The sequence below is a fragment of the Rhinoderma darwinii genome, chromosome 7 (genome assembly GCF_050947455.1).
Source record: "Rhinoderma darwinii isolate aRhiDar2 chromosome 7, aRhiDar2.hap1, whole genome shotgun sequence".
Classification (NCBI taxonomy): domain Eukaryota; kingdom Metazoa; phylum Chordata; class Amphibia; order Anura; family Rhinodermatidae; genus Rhinoderma; species Rhinoderma darwinii.
In genome coordinates, this window is record NC_134693.1 from 64,614,330 (window position 1) to 64,636,477 (window position 22,148).

Sequence of the window (22,148 nt, forward strand, 5' to 3'; positions counted from 1 at the left end):
GCGCGTCGGGTCAGGACGTTTCATCCTTGTTTCCATCATGTCCACTGGTATGTAGTGTTATCTTTTCTGTCCTGTGTAGCAAGCATAGCTCCATTATGTTCATCATTTATGGTCATCTTCTGATTTCAAGCACTTTCTGGCACTACTTGGTGCACATTACATTGGTAACTAGTTGTAATCATTATTGATGGTATATACGTATTCTGTAATTACCACAGCTATCGGCATCTGCTTTTTACCTCTCTGCGATTTGTGCTGTTGTCATCTGATGTACCTTGATTATATCCGTGCTGTTTTCCATTAGACACGGCTCTTTATATGACTACATGCATTTACTCCTATTTTGCTATTACACAATACGTGGACACAATATCCATACCTGGCATGTTTGACTGATCAGACGTCCTTTTTTTACTGTGTGACTCATCCCCTAGTTCCATTTTTATCTGTCTCATGTTTTTATTCCAATAAAGAATCATTTGTATTTTTCTCTACATTTGTGCTGTAGTCGATCATATTTTCTTGGGTTGGTTTTCTGTCAATTTCTGATCGACGCACCAAGTATATCTTGGTTACTTCGTAGGTTTCAATATATAGTGCATCTATTATGGCCAGTAATGTTGTCTCATAGTTCATTTGTTGATACTTTCTAGCACTATTCTCCATTGCATCCTATGTGTTGGTATTTTATCGGTCTTGTACCTGGGTCGACATGAGGATACAGGAACGTGCTCAGGAGGTTCGGCGGGAGAGACGTTTCCACAGACTGACACCTTCGTTCCAGAGACCACTATTGCCTCCTCCCGTTGCTCTACCTAAAGATCCTATGCAGGTAGACAGAATGAAATTGTTCAAGCAGGAGAAACAGCGCAGACGCACTTCAGGTCTGTGTCTGTATTGCGGCCTTAAAGGCCATTTCGTGCATCGATGTCCACAAAAGCTGGGAAACTCCAGCACCTAGGGATGGTTGGAGAGACAACCCTAGGTGGGACAACGCCAAACATCAAAGTCTCTCCCAAATTATCTATTTCTGTGACGATCATCTCAAGAGAGACATCACACACCTCCTCTGCCTATCTGGATTCCGGAGCAGCTGCAAATTTCATCCAGCAGGATCTAGTGGATCGCCTACATCTGCCCACAGTTCTTCTTTATAGACCCCTGGCTGTTGCCTCAGTGAATGGACTACCTTTGCCCGATCCGATTGTGTCCATCATTAAACCACTGACACTACAAATTGGAGTTCTTCACTCAGAACAGATTACCTTCCTCGTTCTACCTAAAGCTATCAACACTGTTCTGTTGGGCCTGCCTTCCTGTACATGCTCTGGTTCTCGATTGGAGTTCTGGACAAGTCCTCCAATGGGGGTCCAAATGCCTTAACCGCTGCCTGCCACAGGTTCGTCCTGTTTTGCCTACACTGCCTCAGTCACTCTCCGATCTACCGTCACATTATACTAGTTTTGTGGACGTCTGTAGTAAGAAGGAAGCAGAGACTCTTTCCCGTCATTGCATTTACGACTACCCTGTTGAGTTACTTCCTGACCACTCACCACCTCGAGGTCGAGTTTATCCTCGTTCCCTGCCAGAGACCCTAGCTATGTCCGCCTACGATAAGGAGAACCTCGAGAGGGGGTTCATCCAGATTTCATCCTCCCTGGCCGGAACCAGATTCTTCTTCATGAAAAAGCAGGGGTGGGGGTGTGACCGGATGTGGAGGACAGTGGCTGTGTGAGACGGGAGCTCCGGGACCCATACATCCTAAACGGCTCAAATAGCTAAGTTATCGATCGTTGTCACAATCTAACAAGTTGGATTCTCTTCCAGGAACCCTGAACACTCTCCAAGTCATGACTAGAAGCAAAAAAAAAAGCTTCTAGTCTGCCGAAGCTGACGGCTTTCTTCACGCCTTCTGCCTCCCAAAATGGTGCCAGAGCATGCTGGCGGTCCGAACTACGGAGTGCAGCACAAGAGGTCAGAGCTACGCCTTACACAAAACCTACCAGCCAAATCCCTCATGAGGATTTTACCAAAGCCCCTTAAATCTCTCGTACATATGCTTCTCTATCTGTTTCTCCTGAGAAGCTATCGTCTCCATTACAATCCCTGCCTAGCAGCTGAAATAGCAGCACAGCAACTTCACATAGACTTTCTTCTGCAGACCCTGTATACTCGGCTGAAATGAGAATTATGTTGCAGGACCTCAGAGAGTCTTTCCATGAGGATATACACTCTGTCATTTCCACTTTGTGGGCAGACATTAATTCCATGGGAGACCGCACTGCACACCTAGAGTAGAAAATGGAAGAATTTGTAGGTGTTCATAATTACGTTTTAGATACTCCTAACGACATGGGGGACGACAGCTCTAATATTATATTGAATCTGGCAGATCTGGAGGATCGCTCCAGATGGAATAACATCAGATTTGGTCATATTCCTGAAATGATTGCTGACTCCCAATTATCAGACTTCCTTACGGATCTGTTTGTAGCTTTAATTCCTGATGCTTCTGGAAGGGATCTACTAATTGATAGAGTTCACAGAATTCCCAAGCCTAAATCTATTCTAGCAAGTGCACCAAGAGATGTTTTGGCGCGTCTTCATTTTTATAATTTCAAAGAATCAGTGATGAAGGCAGCTATGCACAAGAAAGAACTCCCTGATGCTTCAGCCAAATAGCATTGTTTTCTGACTTATCACCGGCTACACCCTCAAAGCGTAGAGAATTTCTTAACTACACCAAGATTTTAAGACAGACCAACATATCAAGAGAGAACAACATATCATACAAATGGGGGTGCCCCGTAAAGCTGATTATTTCCAGGAATTTGTTTACGCATTTTATATCTAGCATTAAAGAAACAGCAATTCTTCTAAAAAAAAAATGGTCTCTTCTAGAGCACAAGATGGCGACAAATCTCCATCCAGAAAAAAGCCGCAGATCTTTCCACAAGAATGGTCTACAGTAGGCCAAACTTCTTACCCAGAAGAGGACACTTGATCCACCGGTCATCAAAGACTCAGGTATCATATTTAGATGTGTGATCATTCCTGATTTTCTACAGTTTTTCTCCTGTAAGACATTTGGTCTACTACGTGAATGATTTGATGTCCATTGTTACAGAAGTAACTCTTTTCTTTTTTGTATGGGTTCTAGGTAGAACCAGTTTCTCCTTTCTCTCCTTAGTTCGATGTACCACCTTCCTCAACATGGTGCTTGAATGTGGTTCATATAGAACCTGGACTGTTACATAATGTAATTTTTACTATACTTACCTCGTTTATGGTTTTGTTATGATGTTTTTTCTATTGTGCGGTTTGATGTGCCTATACTATTATGTCTTATCATGAATGCTCTCATGTGATGCAAATTATGTGATCTTTATTGGTAGCTTACCCCTTTATTTATTACAATGGTATTCAAAATGACTTCTTTAAACGTAAAGGGGTTAAATAGCCATTTTAAACGCTTCCTTCTTTGGAAAGAAACAAATTTTCAAAAAGGGGATGTTTTATCTGCCCAAGAGATGCATTTAAATGAAGGTGATGCTAGTAGAGTTCACCACCGTAACTTTCCAAATTTATTTTTCGCACACGCTGTTAACAAAAGAAAAGGAGTTTTGATAGCATTTAAGAACACTATTGCTTTTAATCTGATAGAATCTATTGCAGATCTTGATGGTAGATTTCTCATTATAGCATGTTCTATCAATAGTGTCCTTTATACATTAGTATACTTTTCCCTCCTAATCAGGGCCGGCCCTGTGCGGGACTCTCTATTGCTGCCCCTACACAAACCAAAAATTAACCACATATATAGACACGCTGGAACATATATACCGTACATACATAAAGACAGATGTTTAGACATACAGGCAAATACACATACAGACATTCTGGAATATATACATACAGGTACATATATAGACGTACAGACACATATACACACACACACACACACACACACACACACACCGACAGATAAATACACAGACAGGGACATATACAAATATATAAAAGGCACAAGCACAAAGACACATTCACAAACAGACCCATATACACCAGTACAGATAATGTTGTAGATTTCATGTGCAGCCCTATGTAACACCACAGATAACACACAGTAATAGAAACAAATAAAACAAACACGGCGCCACATAGTGCAGATAAAAGTGATAGAACCACAGGGGCACTTAAACAACAAGAAAATTGCTCACCTAGGGTTGTGGACACCGTTAGATGTCACAAAAGCAAAGGAGCTGCTGCCAGGTCCGTGCACACGCAAACAAGTTTGCTGTCAGAAGAGTAACTGTATAAAACAGGGAAAAAGGGGACCAAACGGCGCTGCTCGTACAGATGTCAAGTAGAATATAATAAGAATAAACGTATTTATTGTAGAAGAAGGGCTACGCGTTTCAACGCCGGACCGGCGTCTTCATCAGGCCAATACATACAGTGCGGTACACGCACGTTTATATACATGAAGGAAGTGAAAGTAAATTAGCTTGAAACATAGAAAAAACCGCCAACACGGGCGGGTCAAAGGTCAAACGGAACATAATATGTAAGCGTTTCATCAGTGGTAATTACAAAACATGCTAAAAATGATATATTATAAAAGCATATATATAATAAAAAGCCTTAAAAAGAAAAATGTTAACAATTCTGATTATGATTATATAGCAGAAGAAGAATTTATATATATATATATATATATATATATATATATATAAAAATATTTAGATTTGCATTTATAAAACTTAATAAAAAGTAGGTACTCACATATTGCCTGATGTAGGGAGGAGATGAGAGGTTAATCCAAGAGGGAGTAAAATCGTAGTTTGTTACAAAGTAAATAACAGCTATCAAAAAGGCGTCCCTAGGTAACTATGTAACCAAAAAAATACGGTGGCCGGTTTAGGACAAATCGGATAATGGACCGCAAATTGGAACGCAACCAAATACATCACGTGGGACATGAGCCGCACGGTGGAACGCAAAGCTTACAGGAATCTAGGAGCAACAGCGTACAAGAGAACAGTACGAGAGCAAAACACGTAGTAAACATCATTACTACATGATCACATGTATATATACATGTATATATGTATATATACATACACAAATCAAAAGTTAGATACAAGGTACGAAGTGGATCTAAAAGGTGAGCATAACGTATATTATTCACTTTAGTCTAAAGACGTTTTTGTAAGGTCATTCAGGCCGTTAGGATGTACTGTCTCGAGTTTAAAAATCCAAAAATTCTCTCTTTGTTTAAGTCTTATGAACCTATTAGGTATATCCACTGGGATCTGTTCAATCGGGGTCACAACTATATCTTCAAACTTACAATTATGTTTAAGCGCACAATGGCGTGACACACTGTGTTTTAGGAAACCCTGCCTGACATTAGATCTGTGCTTATTAACACGGTTTCTTAGTGTTTGAGTGGTACGGCCCACATATTGTAGGTTACATGTACACTGCAATAAATACACCACATAGGTACTACCATAATCTAAATGACTTTTAATAGAAAAATTTTCACTGGTTTTTAATGAGGAAAATTGTATAGATTTATTCGAAATATTGTTACAGCACAGGCACCTATTGTGACCACATATGAATGAACCATTTTTCGCTATTAGATCCGCAGCCTTCTTTTTATTACTATGTAGTTTACTGGGAGCTATTAAATTCCTCAGTGTTTTGGCTCTTCAAAAGGTAATTAATGGTTTCACAGGAAGTATCGATTTTAAAAATGGATCATTTGTTAAAATGTGCCAATGTCTTCTAAGGATAGACATAATTTTTTTACTACTTTTATTAAAAGAGGTAATAAAATTTACGCTATGCTCACTGTATTTAGTTTTTTTATTGTCAGTATTAGCGGGTGCTATTTTCTCAATACATTCAAGTTGGGTCATACCCCTAGCACTTAACTCTGCACCCTTGATCAAACTCCTAGGGAAACCTTTTTCTACAAACCTTTTATTAAGAATAGCACACTCTGTTAAAACTAAAATCATCGGAACAATTTTTCCTTATTCTACGATATTGCCCAAACGGGACATTTTTCAACCATGGTGTATAATGTGCACTTTTAAAATCCAGATAACTATTTACATCAACACTTTTAAAATGAGTACTAGTGGGAAAATGACTCCCATTGTTTTTTATCGTAGTAGTAGTGGCTGAATATGTGTGCGTAAATGTAAGGCCAAAAGTATTATTATTTAAGAAGTCTATAAAAGCATTAGCAACAGATATATCTCTCCTCCAGATAAAAAACAGATCGTCAATGTAGCGTTTGTAAAAGACAATATTGTTTGTGAACATATGTTCGTTCAAAATATAGGATTCCTCGAACGACCCCATATAAAGGTTTGCATATGAGGGTGCAAACCGCGTACCCATTGCACAACCCTTAGTCTGTCTATAAAATATGTCCTCGAAAGTAAAAACATTATGTGTTAAAATAAAATCGATACAATTGATAATAAAATTGAGCTGCTTATTTGAAAATCGGGAATCTAATGAAAGAAACGAGGAAATGGCCTCCATACCCTGTATATGCGAAATATTCTTGTATAATGAGGACACACCCGCAGTAAGAAAGCTAAGGTCAGATATATTACACAAGGATTGTAGCTCTAAAAGTTCCCTAATTAGCTGTGTGGAATCTTTAAGATAGGAGGGTAATTTTAAAACAAATGGTTGGAGGTGAATATCGATAAAATGAGATAAATTGTTAGTCAAAGACCCTATTCCCGAAATGATGGGTCGACCCGGGGGATTGGACAAAGATTTGTGTATCTTTGGCAGATGGTACATAAAGGGGGTTGCAGGGAAAGGGACAGTAAGAACATTTTTCTCCTTTTTACATAACAGATCATCATTAAAAGCAGACTCGATAAGGGATTTATATTCAATTTCATATTTCGGGATAGGATTAAAGGTTAGTTTTTCATAAAATAATGTGTCAGAAAGTAACCTTAACGCTTCGTTGACATAATCTACTCTCTCTTGTACCACAATGCCCCCCCCCTTTATCCGCAGAGCGTATCACTATATCAAGCTTCTTTTGTAGGTTTTTCAACGCCATACGTTGGGACCTAGATAAGTTATCTGAAACTGGGGTAGATTGCTCTATAGTCTTAAAATCATTACTTGTCAAATTTGAAAAGGTTTCTATTGCCGGACCACGATGGTGGAGAGGATAAAAAAAAGGACTTAGGCTGTACGTTAGTCCTCACAGGCATAGAGGTATCCAATAAAATAGAGGCCGGAGGGGCCACAGAGGGGGAGACGAGGTAGGGCAAAAGGATAACCCTTTCGAAAGTAGGCTTAATTCATTAGCATTAAATTTGTATTTGGACAAATTAAAGATTTTCATTGTGTCAGCCTGTGTTTTCTCTTTGGTGATAAGGGTAGAGTCCTTGCGATGACCTCTACCCCCTCTGCAACCTCTAAATCTACTTCTAATTTTCTTTTTGACGTTAATTTCTGTATTAGTAAGTACTGTGTTTTGCTCTCGTACTGTTCTCTTGTACGCTGTTGCTCCTAGATTCCTGTAAGCTTTGCGTTCCACCGTGCGGCGCATGTCCCACGTGATGTATTTGTTTGCGTTCCAATTTGCGGTCCATTATCCGATTTGTCCTAAACCGGCCACCGTATTTTTTTGGTTACATAGTTGCCTAGGGACGCCTTTTTGATAGCTGTTATCTACTTTGTAACAAACTACGATTTTACTCCCTCTTGGATTAACCTCTCATCTCCTCCCTACATCAGGCAATATGTGAGTACCTACTTTTTATTAAGTTTCATAAATGCAAATCTAAATATTTTATATATATATATATATATATATATATATATATATATATATATATATATATATATATATATATATATAAAATGCTTCTTCTGCTGTATAATCATAATCAGAATTGTTAACATTTTTCTTTTTAAGGCTTTTTATTATATATATGCTTTTATAATATATTATTTTTAGCATGTTTTGTAATTACCACTGATAAATCGCTTACATATTATGTTCCGTTTGACCTTTGACCCGCCCGTGTTGGCGTTTTTTTCTATGTTTCAAGCTAATTTACTTTCACTTCCTTCATGTATATAAACGTGCGTGTACCGCACTGTATGTATCGGCATGATGAAGACGCCGGTCCGGCGTTGAAACGCGTAGCCCTTCTTCTACAATAAATACGTTTATTCTTATTATATTCTACTTGACATCTGTACGAGCAGCGCGGTTTGGTCCCCTTTTTCCCTGTTTTATACAGTAACACACAGTACTAACTGAGTACAGATAATGTAGTAGATATTGCCTGCAGTCCTATGTAGCACCACAGATAACACAGTGATAACTCTCTAAGTACAGATAATGTAGTAGACGTTACCTGCAGTCCTATGTAACACCACAGATAACACAGTAATAACTCTCTGAGTACAGATAATGTAGAAGTTACCTGCAGTCCTATGTAACACCGCTGATAACACAGTGATAACTCTCTGAGCACAGATAATGTAGATGTTGCCTGCAGTCCTATGTAACACCGCTGATAACACAGTGATAACTCTCTGAGTACAGATAATGTCGTAGATGTTACCTGCAGACCTATGTCACACTGCTGATAACACAGTGATAACTCTCTGCGTACAGATAATGTCGTATATGTTACCTGCAGTCCTATGTAACACCACATATAACACACAGTGATTACTCTCTGAATACAGATAATGCAGTAAATGTTACCTGCAGTCCTATGTAACACTGCTGACAACACAGTGATAACTCTCTGAGTACAGATAATGTCGTAGATGTTACCTGAAGTCCTATGTAACACCACATATAACACACAGTGATAACTCTCCGAATACAGATAATGCAGTACATGTAACCTGCAGTCCTATGTAACACTGCTGATAACACAGTGATAACTCTCTGAGTAAAGATAATGTCGTAGATGATAACTATACCCACAGACACATATAAACAAACACACACACACACACACACACACACACACACGGGTGTATATATATGGGCCGCAGAGTATATAAGGGGCAGCAGGGTATATAAGGGGCAGCAGGGTATATAGGAGGCAGCAGGTTATATAAGGGGCATCAGGATATACAGGGGGTAGCAGGATATGTAGGGGCAGCATGGTAGATAAGGGCATAAGGGTATATAGGAGGCAGCAGAGTATATAAGGGGCAGCAGGATATATAGGGGCAGCAGGATATATAGGGGCAGCAGGGTATATAAGGGACAGCAAGGTATATAGGAGGCAGCAGGTTATATAAGGGGCAGCAAGATATATAGGGGAAACAGGATATATAGGTGGCAGCAGGATATATAGGGGCAGCAGGGTATATAGGGGCAACAGGTTATATAGGAGGCAGCACAGATATCTTTGTTTTATCTGTTCTACTTTAATATTGAACACACACTTTTACAAAGAGACATAAACACATGCAGACACACACACAAACAGAGACACATACTGTATATACAGAGACACACACACAGACACACACAGACACACACACACACACACACAGACACACACACACACACACACTGTAACATATACACATACGAACACAGAGACACATACTGTATACCCACTACACACACACACACACACACAGTAACATATCCACATACAAACATAGAGACACATACTGTATATACAGAGACACATACACACACACACTGTAACATATACACATACAAACACAAAGACACATACTGTATACACAAACACACACACACGCACACACACACACACACACACACACACACACACACACACACACACACACAGATACACAGAGACACATACTGTATACCCACTGCACACATACACTGTAACATATACACATACAAACACAGAGACACATACTGTATACACAGACACACACACAATGTAACATATACACATACAAACACAGAGACACATACTGTATACACACACAGTGTATACACACACACAAACACACACAGAGATGCACAGAGACACATACTGTATACCCACTACACACACACACACACACACACACACTGTAACATATACACATACAAACATAGAGACACATACTGTATACACAGAGACACATACATACACTGTAACATATACACATACAAATACAGAGACACATACTGTATACACACACTGTATACACACACAAACACACAGAGATACACAGAGACACATCCTGTATACCCACTATACACACACACACACACACACACACACACACACTGTAACATATACACATACAAACACAGAGACACATACTGTATACACACACACACACACACAGAGTGTATACACACACAAACACACACAGAGATACACAGAGACACATACTGTATACCCACTACACACACACACTGTAACATATACACATACAAACATAGAGACACATACTGAATACACACACACACACACACACACACACACATACACACTATATACACACACAAACACACACAGAGATACACAGATTCACATACTGTATACCCACTACACACACACACACACACACACACACAAACACACACACACGCTATAACATATACACATACAAACATAGAGACACATACTATATACACAGAGACCCACACACACACACTGTAACATATACACATACAAACACAGAGACACATACTGTATACACAGACACGCACACACACACACACACTTTAACATATACACATACAAACACAGAGACACTTACTGTATACACACACACACACACACTGTATACAAACACACACAGAGATACACAGACACATAATGTCTACCCACTACAGTAAAGAAGGGAGGAAACCTCCAGCTCACCAGTATGATGCGTCCCCAGACTCGCTGCTCGGATCCCCGCTACGGCTGGCGGTGTGTAATGGAAGAAAAGAAAGAAATGATCCAGCGCTGAGTCGTGCTTCAAGTTAAAAAGGAAACGATATTCCCACCTTTATTCGAGTATAGAGGTTAAAAATTTGTGGGGAAACGCCGTCCCAGAACGAGTGTGAGTAGTAGGTAGTTGTGCCTTGGCCTACGCGTTTCGAGCACCTCCTGTGCTCTTACTCATGGCAAAAGAACGTCTTGACCTGATGAAGACGCCGGTGCGGCGTTGGAACGCGTAGCCTGAATTAATAAATGGATCTTTAACATAATTCTTCACTGTTTCTTCCTGATGTTAGCAGCGCTATATTGTGGTTCCCAATTTTTCGTTTTCCTATTTGCTATACCCGCAAAAGATCTCCGAAGCTTTTGCGGATTATTATATTAAACTGTACAATCTGGAACTACAAACGCCCTTGATGTCACTGTGATGTCAGGGGCAACCCCAGAGCCGGTGTTCTAGAGCGGAGCACTAGTATAGGCTCTTCCAGAACTCTGAGGAAGCAACTTACATCAGTGTCCATATATGGAGAGTGATGTCAGGGGCTTGCCCAGAGCCGGAGTCCCAGAGCAGAGCCGCTTCTTGCACCCTGCCTGGGATTCCAGCTCTGCTCCTGACATCACTGTTCATATAAGGACAGAGATGTCAGGGGCAACCCCAGAGCTGGAGTCCCGGGCAGAGCGCTACTAGCACTACTACTAGGACTCCAGCTGTTCTCCTGACATCACTGTCCAGTTCTGGGGAAGCCCTAGACATCGCTGTCCATATGTGGACAGCGATGTCAGGGGATTCCAGAGTCCCAGAGCAGAGCCTATGATAGCGCTCTGCCCGAGACTCTGTACTGGGGAAGACCCTGACAAAACTGTCCATATATGGACAGCGATGTCAGGGAATTCCACAGAGTCCCGGAGCAGAACCTATACTAGCCTTCTGCCCGGGACTCAGGCTCTGGGGAAGTCCCAGACATCACGTGTCCATTCATGGACAGCGATGTCATTGTATTCTACAGAGTCCCGGAGCAGAGCCGATACTAGCGCTCTGCCCGGGACTCCACTGTGGGGAAGACCCAGACATCACGTGTCCATTCATGGACAGCGATGTTAGGGATTTCACAGAGTACCGGAGCAAAGCTGATACTAGCGGCTCTGTGCCCCGCGGATCGCAGATGACAGCCTCAGGGGCCGCATGCGGCCCACGTGCTTCAGACCCCTGATCTAAGGTGTTTGAGACAAATGACATCCCACATATCACTACGTTTAAACAAGATATTCAAAAACTGAAAGTCCAAGGTATCTCTTGGTTGGGCAAAATTGCGGCTGTTAAAATGGAGATTTTACCCAAAAATGTATATATGTTTCGTAACGTTCTGATATATCTTCCCATTTCTTATATTAGGAAATTGCAAACATTACTTAAGTCTTTTATATGGGGTAACAGAAAAGCAAGAGTTAAAGCAGATATTCTATATATGCCTCTTCACAGAGGAGGTTTAATCGCCCCCTCTGTCCAGCTATACTATAGGGCTGTTATATTGGATCAATTAAAGCCTCTTTGGTCATCTGACATCTCAATTCATATTGAGTTAACTACCCTAGGTAAACACTCCATTTCTTCCCACTTAAAGCAATGCTATTCTTTCAGAAGGATTTTCGACTCAACCTACTTACCCTTTAAGCAGTAGCACAAGTGTGGAGAACATAAGCTGTTAATGCAAAATTGTCCAATTCTCATTTGTATAGTTTATCTAACGATATCCTCGAGATGACAATTGAGGACCTTTCGATTTTACCTTGGACATATAAAGGCCTCCTAACCATTGACCAATTTTGGCAAGATGGTACCTTCGTCTGTTTTTCAGACTTAGTATCCATATATGGAATTTCATCCCAAGATTTTTTTCACATTTTTACAAATTAGACATATTCTGGCATCTTTTCCTCCACTCAACAAAAAGCCATGACAGCTGGTTAGTATCTGCTCAAAATAACAGGAGAGGTATATAGAAATCTTATGAATTGCTCAATAACCCAGTTGCAGACCCACTTGAATCCACTAGATCTAAATGGGAGTATTATTTTACACATACCTATTTCTGTCGAGTTCTGGCGTGAAGCACACTCTAATATCTCTAAGGTATCGAAATGTATTAATCACCTAGAAAATGCACATAAGATTTTTTATTTTTGGTACTGTGACAGAACCAGGGGAAAAGTAGTGGATGGAGTGTACATCTCACCCAGGTTCCTGTCATATGCATTTTAAAACAACCAGGGAATTGAGCTGGAAGGAAAATGTGTTTTCCTTGCTCAAGGGTTTTCCGGAAAACCTGTGTAAAAGGGCCTGGTTGTTGGAATAGGAAGAGTTGGGAGGGTTCCTATTCCACTAGCCACTTCAGGTATTGCATTGTGGCTAATTATCTGCACAGCGGAGGTGTGCTTTAAACAGGGGCAGCGTTCACAGTCTCTCTCTCCCTGCTCCTGAGAAAGCTGGATGTGAGTAAAGCAACTGTGGTGTTGTGTTTGGGAGTTGGAGCTCTAGGCTCAGCTCTTTGTAGTTAGGAACTGCATGTTAGTTAGTGGCCAGACGGCCTAAGATTTACTTTATGTATTTATTTTCTGCTATGGCTTTTCTACCTAATAAAACTGGCTGAGGCCAGTAGTACCACACTGTGACTGGACTGTAGTCTGTTCTTACTGTGCCAAAAGTGCCTGTCTACCCCACGAGACAGCGATCCCGTGCGCTGCCCTCTTACAGTACCTTAATGTAGGAACTTTTGTACACCTCTGGTGGGACTGTCCCCTCATCTCTAGAGTCTGGTCACAGGCATTTCAGATTCTATCAAAAATTTTGAAAACCCAAATTTCTCCTGACCCAACAATGGCTTTACTAGGCCTAAATTTAGCTCATCTTTCAAAAGAGCAGGGAAACATAATGATACACACCTTTATTGCAACTAGAGTAAAAATTGACCAATTCTGGAAGGAGGACACAGTCCCATCTTTACAAATGATTATCCAAGGTATAAATGATAATTGTTGGTTCGAACTTATGTAGGCAAGTGTCAAGAATAAAAAGCACGTATTCCATTCGTATTCCATTTGGTCCCACAGGAGCTTTGCAAATGCGACATAGTGCCCAGAAATCAATCCAGCAATATCTGCACTCCAAAAGCCAAATGGCTCTCCTTCCCTTCTGAGTCCTACTGTGTGCCCAAACAGCAGTTTATGACCACATATGGAGTATTGCCGTACTCGTGAGAAATTGCTTTACAAATGTTGGAATGCTTCTTCTCCTTTATTTGTTGAGAATATGAAAAATTGTGAGCTAAAGCTACTGTAACGTCTGTGGTCGCTGACCACGACTCCGCCCATCCTGTCGATGCCCTTCCCTCCAGAGATGTCTGCAGTGACTACTAGGGTGTGCTCACAAGCTCAGTCCAGCCTTAAATGGAATGTGTTGCTAGAAATTATGATATATTTTTTTTCAGTTAAACAATTAGTATTTAAGTGATTACACATTGTTATAATTTTTTAAATTTTTTCACAAGTCAGGAAATATTATAAATTAGATTCTAATTTATAACATTTCCAGTTCTGGCCACTAGAGGGAGCAGTTCGCAAAATTGCAGCATGGTCACTGTGGTAAAGCAAACTCATTGATTTATCCTGCAAATTTGGGGTGGACACACTCTCCTCTAGTGTCCTCACACAATCCCCCCTCCCTTCTTCTGGCTAGTGCCAGGAGAAGGAGGGGTTTGAATGTCTTCAAACCTCCTACACTGTGTGCCGCCATTTTCTGAGTGACTGCACAGTGCTAGGAGGATTAGATACAGGGCTCAGCAGACAGTATCACACGAACATACACGCACATAATACACACATAATACACGAACATAATACACACATCATACACGAACATAAATTACCTGCTCCTGCCGCCGCCTCCACTGGTCTACGCTCCTCTTTCTTGCCTTCGCCTTCGCTTCGTTGAACATATGGCTGGAAGCCGCGGCCGTAAGTCGTCAACTTACTGTCCGGCAGGGGCTTCCGGTCCACATGAAAATGGCGCCGGATTTCGCACTACGAATGAGCTTTGTTTTGATCTGTGTGGGAGCAGCGCATGCGCCGTTCCCACACAGACGGCGCACACTTCTGAGAATGGAACGGCTCCCGTTCGCATTCTCTATGGGGTTGTATGTGCTGTATAGCATCTCTGTATGTGCCATTAATCGACACATACAGAGATGAAAAAAAAATGGCAGCCCCCATAGAGAAGTAAAAGTAAGAACACAGTAAAAAGTAGAACATGAGAACACAAATAACTAAAATTGATGTTACTATCATATTCAAAGCAAAATAATAATAATAATAATAATTAAAAAAAATCATGACACCTTCCCTTTAAGGAGACAGAGCGCACACGTGTGAGATTGAGCTGATTGCTCCCAGATCACTCTGGACTATAAAAAGGGCCCCTCCCTGCATTGCCTGAATGTATTTGTATCTACCTGTGTCTGTCTTTGCAAATGGTTCCTTGAGTGTTTTACAGTTCCAGTGTTCCCGTTCCTGCTACCTGTATCCTGTTTCCCGTGCTACCATGTTCCTGTGCTATACTGAGTTGGAGTCGTGTTGTGTCACCTACTACACCCGCTGTGTTTCTCCGCACCTGTTGTCTGCCTGCTGCCAGAGTTCCATTCGAGCCTAAGCCATTGCTACTGTCTGAATTGCCACAGGTACATTTATCCGAACAATAGACATTGAGTTTGTACCCATATTTAGCCAGCTGCTATACCGCTACGGCGGTAGGGCCCAGTGGGTCCACATACAACACAGATTGTGACAGCTACGTCTTATTGAAGAAAAAAACATTTTTTTTCTTTTCACTGCCCAATTCTAATAAAATCTTTGAAATACCTGTGGGGTCAAAATGCTCACTACACCCCTAGATGAGTTTCTCAAGAGGTGTAGTATCCCAAATGGAGTCACTTTTGGGTAGTTTCCACTGTAGTGGTACCTTAGGGCCTTTGCAAAAGCGACATGGTGCCAAGAAACCAATCCAGTAAAATCTGTGCTCCAAAAACCAAATGGCGCTTCATCCCTTCTGAGCCCTGCCATGTGCCCAAACAGCAGTTTATGCCCACATATTTCCGTACTCAAAAGAATTTGCTTTAAAAATGTTGGGGGGCTTTTTCTTCTTTATTCCTTGTGGACTTTGTTTTTTGTTTTTTTTTAGCTATAACTACATCTCTTCACGTCCAAATTCTAATAAAATCTATGAAACACCTGTGGGGTCAAAATGCTCACTACACCCCTAGATGAATTTCTTGTGGGGTGTAGTTTCCAAAATGGGGTCTTTTCAGGGGTTTTCACTGTTTTGGCCTCACAAGCCCACCTTCAAACCTGACATGGTGCCTAAAATATATTCTAATAAAAAGAAGGCCCCAAAATCCACTAGGTGCTCCTGTGCTTCTGAGGCCGCTGCTTCAGTCGATTAGTACACTAGGGCCACATGTGGGGTATTTCTAAAAACTACAAAATTTGGGCAATAAATATTGAGCTGCATTTCTCTGGTAAAATCTTCTGTGTCACAGAAAAAAATGGATTGAATTTTTGCCCAAAAAATTAAATTTGTAAATTTCTCCTCTACATTGCTTTAATTCTTGTGAAATGCCTAAATGGTTAAGAAACATTCTAAAAGCTGTTTTGAATACGTTGAGGGGTGCAGTTTTTAAAATGGGGTGACTTATGGGGTTTTGTATTGTATAGGCCCCTCAATGCCACTTCACAACGCAACTGGTCCCTGTAAAAATAGCCTTTTGAAATTTTCTTGAAAATGTGAGAAATGTCTGCTAAAGTTCTAAGCCTTGTAACGTCCTAGAAAAATAAAAGGATGCTCTAAAAACGATGCAAACATAAAGTAGACATATGGGGGATGTTAATTAGCAATTATTTTGAATGGTATTACTATATTTTTTTACAAGCAAATACATTTAATTTGATAAAAATGCAAATTTTTTAAATTTTTTTGCAAAATGTTGGTGTTTTTCACAATTAAATACTGAATATATTGACCAAATTTTACCACTAACTCAAAGTACAATGTGTCATGAGAAAATACTCTCAGAATCGCTTGGATAGGTAAAAGCATTCCAAAGTTATTACTCCATAAAGTGACACATGTCAGATTTGAAAAATAAGGCTGTCAGGAAGTTCAAAAGTGGCTGCAGCGGTAAGGGATTAAACAATTCATTAAAAAAGAGAAAGTCAACAAAGTGCAGGTTGGGTGAGTGACGCTTTTCAAATAGAGTCGTTCTTAATCATAGCATACATCACTGTGACATTACACATTATTTAAAACCACAATTAACCTATCGTGTCTCCTACATAACAGATTTCATAGGTTCCCTTAATGCAATCACCTCTACGTCATTATGTTAACCACTAGCCCCAGTGATATATTGCAAATAAATAGTTTCTAAATGCATAGATCTATATAACAACGCACTTTTCTTAATCGCGTCTCTTAAAGAATACGTAATCTCATTTTAATCATTAGTACATACCCCTTTCAGCAGAGACCATGTCACTCAAGTATATACAACAAAATATTAGTATAGAACGACCAAATAGTTCCTACATAATTTGGATAAATATACTAGATAGAATTCAATAGACACACAATAGATTATTTCTTCAGTTTAAACCCTTTGGGTGGACAAACATTTACAGCCCATAGTCCAGAGAGTACCGGGCTATCTTAACCCCTTAACGACATGCCCCATACATGTGCGTGACAGTCGTTAAGGGGAAGTTCTGAGCTCGCTATATACGTAGCGGGTGACGGCTAAGTAATACAGCCGACACCTCACTGCATCGGCCGGAATCAAAGATCACTTTGATTCCACCCGTTTACCCCTTAAATGCCGCGGTCAATCGAGACCCCTGCATTTAAATCAAGAGAAGCAGGGGGTGGCACACTCCAAAGTGCCTGGCAGGCTGGGAGCCAAAGAAAAGCCCCCAGCTCTGCCATCTTTGTACTTTTTTAAAGGGTTTCAAAGGAGACCATCAGTATAGCGATATACTGCAATACATTAGTATTGAATTATATCATGCAAACCCTAGGGGGACTTGTAAAAAACAGTTTAAATAAAGGTTTTTTTAATGTTCCAAAAAAATAAGTATTAAAAGTAAAAAAAAAACTGCTTTTCCCATATTTTCCCTAAAGAAATGATAAAAAAAAAAAAAAGTTAACATAACTGGTATTGTCGTGTCTGTAAAAGTCTGAACTATTACAATACAAAGTTATTTAACCTGCTTCGTTAACGCCGTAAAAAATGGAATAAAAAGTGACCAAAAAGTCTCATATACCCCAAATGGTATCAATAAAAACTACAGCTTGCCTTGCAAAAAATAAGCCCTCACATCACTCAATCGACTGAAAAATAAAAAAGTTATGGCTCTCAGAATATGGTGACACAAAACAATTAATTTTTTTAACAAATAGATCTTTTTCATAGTTCAAGTGCTATAAATTTGGTATCACAGTAATAGTATCAACCTGTAGAATAAGGTGAACGTGTAGTTTTAACCACCTGATAGACGCCGTAAAAACAAAACCCCCCAATAAATGGCGTAATCTCTGTTTTTTTCCCATTTTACCACACAAATATTTGTTTTCAGCTTCCCGGCACATTATGCGGTACAATAAATGAAGCCATAAAAAACTACAACTTGTTCTGCAAAAAAACAAGCCCTCATACCACTTTGTCGATGGAAAAATGAAAACGTTATGGCTTTTGGAAGGCGGGGAGAAAAAAAATTAAAATGAAAAAACAAAAGATTGGCCATGTCCTTAAGGGGTTAAACACAGCAAAAAGGTTCTGAAAACCTTACATAATTTTTTTGGGTCAGATGAACTCACCTGGGTCACTTGCGACGTGGTCAATTTATACTCCTGTATTCCCCATCACCTTAAAGTGAGAGCGGTGCAGTTTCATCTGGCAAAATATAGTCATTTTGCGAGACATATTCAAGAATTTATTTTGCTGGGAGTCAATTATTTATTGACTGATACGTTTTTTCTGTTTTGATGGATCTTACTTTGTACAGATAGAAGGGGCTCCGATGGGCTCAAAGTTCTCCCCGTTCGTAGTAAACCTTTTTATGGCATGGTGGGAAGAAAATTATATTTTCTCCTCTTCCAATCCTTTTGGTGAGGCCATAGTGTGGTATGGGCGTTAGATAGATTACCTGTTATTGGTCTGGGGGCGTGATGGGGCATTCATACCACACTTTATGGAGTTCAATAATAAGAATGATTTAAATCTACAATTCACGAGTTCTATTTCTAGAGACAGTATTGCTTTTCTAGATATTTCACTACGAGGTGATCCTTGCAACAACAAAGAAGTTGAGTCCCTATATCGTAAAACTACCTCTGGTAACCATTCTGGATACAGCAAGCTGCCATCCAATCCATACTATAAGGCACTGTTTACACCGCGTTTTTTGCAGGCGGAAAAATCTGCCCCAAAATTCAGGAATATTGAGACAGATTTTGACCTGCCGGCAGAACATTTGCTACGTTTTTTGCGACAATTTTCAGCCACAGCCATTGAGTGCCACGAGCAAAAAAACTGCGAAAGCCGCTTTCTCTGCCCCCATTAATGTCATTAATGTCAATGGGAGGTCAGAGATGGAAAGGCCCGAAGAAAGGGCATGTCACTTCTTTTTCCTTCAAGCGTTTTTTTACCGCTCGCGGGAAAAAAAACTCCTCCGCCTCCCGTTAAAATCAATGGGAGGCAATTTCGGGCGTTTTTGGCGCTATTTCCGACGTGGTTTCCACGCCAAAATACTCCATGTGAACTAGCCCTTAAAGTAATACCTGAGAGGGGAATTCAGGTGATGCTGTTTTTTTGAATCAGTATAAGGACATCGACACTAGGTTACGGCATATAGGTTATAAACAGTGGATGCGCACAAAGGGGTCTAATTATATAAGGGTCAAAACACAGAATTCTTTCCTGTTAAATCATAATAAAACAAAATACCATTTACCTAAGACATCACCCATTGTGTTTTCTACAGCCCATAGCTCTAATTTCAAGGAGATTAGCAATATTATCAAACAGTTTATGCCCATGTTACGTCAGGACCCCATCTTAACCAAAATGATGAAGGAAGGCCGTCTCTATGTAGCCAAAACAGGCGAAACTCATAGAGATTCACTTTCCCTAAGCTTATTTGTCACCAGTGGCAACAACAAAATATGGTTGTCGCAAAAGGGCATTTTCAAATCTGGTGGTAATAGATGTAAATGCAAATACAGGAAGAAAACCAATTGTTTTTTCTGTCCAATAATAACAATAAAAAAACATTAAATAGATGCGTTCATCAACAATAATTCACTCCATGTGGTGTATGCTATCGAATGCAATAAGTGTAACCAACTTTACATTGGTTGTACTACCCGTAAGTTGAAGACACGAATAGCAGAGCATACTTCAGATATTAATAAAAGCACTAGTAATCCATGGGGTGCTGCTGCACACTTTATGCAGGCTCATAGGGGCTACATTGAACACTTCTGGCTCTATGGTATAGAACTGGTTAAAATACCCACAAAGGGGGGAAGGCTGGAGGAGACATCTCTTAAATAGCAAATCTTTTCGGATTTTGCAATTGGAAACATGGCTCCCAAAGGGTTCCCACTGTGGCTAGTGTTTACCATAATGACGTGGCGGTGACTGCATTAAGGAAACCTGTTATGTAGGAGACAGGATTGGTTAATTGTAGTAATAATGTGTAATGTCACACTGATTGACACAGTGATGCTATGATTAAGAACAACTCTGTTCGAAACGCGTAAGCGTCACGCAACCTACCTGCACACTGTTCTCTTTTTTTTCTTTGTAAACACTTTGTGCAACATTTATAAAGTTGCGCCAAACACACTGACTAATCTTTTTATTTAAAAAAAATAAAAAAATTTGCCTTTTAACAGTAGCCTTTAACCTTCCTTCTGCAGCCAGTTTTGACCTTCCTGATTGAGCCTAATTTTTCAAATCTGACGTGTCACTTTATGTGGTAATAACTTTGGAATGCTTTTACCTATCAAGCAATTCTGAGATTGTTTTCTCGTGACACGTTGGACTTTATTTTAGTGGCAAAATTTGGTTGTTACATTCAGTATTTAATTGTGAAAAACACCAAAATGTAGCGAAAAATTGCAAAAATTAGCAATTACTCGTTCTATAACTATTTTATTTATCAGTTAATGGAGCTGTGTATGGGCTTGTTTTTTTGCTGTAGGTTGACAAGCTGTATATTTTATTGGTACCATTTTGGGACACATACGACTTATTATGGAAAAAAGGCAATTTGGGATTTTTTAACTTGAAATATTTATATTTTTAAAAACATTTTTATTAACTTTTTTAACTTTTTTTTTATTTGTCCCACTATGGGACTTGAAGGCCTGAAGCCCAGATTACTTTTCTAATTTGCTATTTAGATACATACTGCAGTGTATTTGAGATGTCAGTTATTAACTCACAGCAAGCCTCAGTACAAGGCAGACACAGAGGCCATTATTAGGCCTCCGGTTGCCATACCAACCATCGGCACCCCAGCGATTGCGTTGCTGGGGTGGCAGTCGGGTAAATACCTCTCAAATGCTGTGCTCTCTATTGAGCGCAGAATCTGAGGGGTTAATCGGCCGGATCAGAGACTAGCTCTGGTCCTGGCCGTTACAGGAGCGTGTCAGCTGTGATATACAGCTGACACCTGGCAGTGTTGGTGCGGACTCCGCTTCTAACTGTAACTGTACTGCGGTTTGCGGGACCCCCTTCCCGACAGCGCCGTATATATACGGCAGATGTCGAGAAGGGGTGAAGATTTCCCTTCACTGCAATTAAGGTGTTTGATGTTTTTGAGGTCAGGGCTCAGTGCAGGCCAGTCAAGTTCTTCTACACCAAACTCACCTAACCATGTCTTATGGAACTTGCTTTGTACACTGGGGCACAGTCATACTGGAACAAAAAAGGGCCTTATCCAAACTGTTCCCACAAAGTTGGAAGCATACATTTATCCAAAATGTTTTGGTAAGCTGAAGCATTAAGATTTACCTTCATTCGAACTAAGGCGTTCGATGGGGTGGAGGCCAGGGCACCTCAATTCAATGATTAAGAGGTGTGTCCCAATACTTTCATTCAG

The 22,148-nt window shown here is 40.2% G+C and overlaps 1 protein-coding gene across 1 annotated transcript in view; it reads right to left on the reverse strand.

The window, feature by feature from the left end:
- The window catches only part of LOC142657927 (E-selectin-like), a 141,041-nt gene that overhangs the window by 113,236 nt on the left and 5,657 nt on the right, over positions 1–22,148 (reverse strand). The gene's annotated exons all lie outside the window — the stretch shown is intronic.